Source organism: Triticum dicoccoides, chromosome 3A (assembly GCF_002162155.2).
Source record: "Triticum dicoccoides isolate Atlit2015 ecotype Zavitan chromosome 3A, WEW_v2.0, whole genome shotgun sequence".
NCBI lineage: Eukaryota > Viridiplantae > Streptophyta > Magnoliopsida > Poales > Poaceae > Triticum > Triticum dicoccoides.
Genome location: NC_041384.1, coordinates 25,155,780 through 25,156,585, shown reverse-complemented (window position 1 = coordinate 25,156,585; position 806 = coordinate 25,155,780). Strand labels below are relative to the sequence as shown.

Below are 806 nucleotides of genomic sequence, written 5' to 3'. Positions count from 1 at the left end.
AGTTCGCCCGTGATGTGGTTGGTAGCACCACTGTCCACGTACCAGTTTGTATCGATGTCGTACGATCCTTCAGCACCGCCGGCTACTTTCTTGTCTTGGGATGAGTCATTGTCATCCTCAAAACGGTACCAGCAGTCCTTCGCGGAGTGCCCCAGCTTGCCGCAGATCTGACACTTGTCAGCACCGGGGCGAGACCTAGCAGAGGAGTTGTTGTTGCGGCGACCCTTGGTGTTGTTGTAGGAGGGCCGGCCGCTGCCATTGCCGCTGTTGGTGTTGTTGTTGTTGGCGCGAGGGTTGTTGTTGCTGTTTTGCCCCTTGCGCGGAGGGCCACGGTAGCGGGAGGAGCCACCACCTCCACGGCCACGTGAAACACCGTTGGCCGAAGACTTGAAGCCGTTGTCGTTGCCGCGGTAGAGCGCCACCCTCTGGTCGAAGTTGCTCATCTGAGCAAAGAGCTCATCGAGCGTGACCGGGATGGTGCGAGCATCCAGCGCTGAGACCAGCGGCTGGTACTCCATGTCAAGCCCCGCAAGGATGTGAGAGATCAGTTTATCATCCTCCAGGGGCTTTCGCGCCGCCGCCAGCTCTTCCGCCAGCGAGCGCATCTGGGCAAAGTACGTCGCCACGGACTGCTGCCCCTTCTGCGCATTAGCAAGTGCTATGTCTATGTTGTTGATGCGGGAGATCGAGGTCGAGGAGAACATGTGCGTGAGCGCCGTCTAGAGATTGTGCGCATTGGTGATGGTCGTAACCTGGACAAGCACTTCCTTTGACAAGTTATTCAGCAGATACCCTAATACCTGCTG

General features: G+C 57.8%; 1 pseudogene; it reads right to left on the bottom strand.

Moving 5' to 3' along the window:
- Positions 1-427: 427 nt before the first annotated feature.
- On the bottom strand, positions 428-566 carry LOC119273850 (annotated as a pseudogene).
- Positions 567-806: the final 240 nt, after the last annotated feature.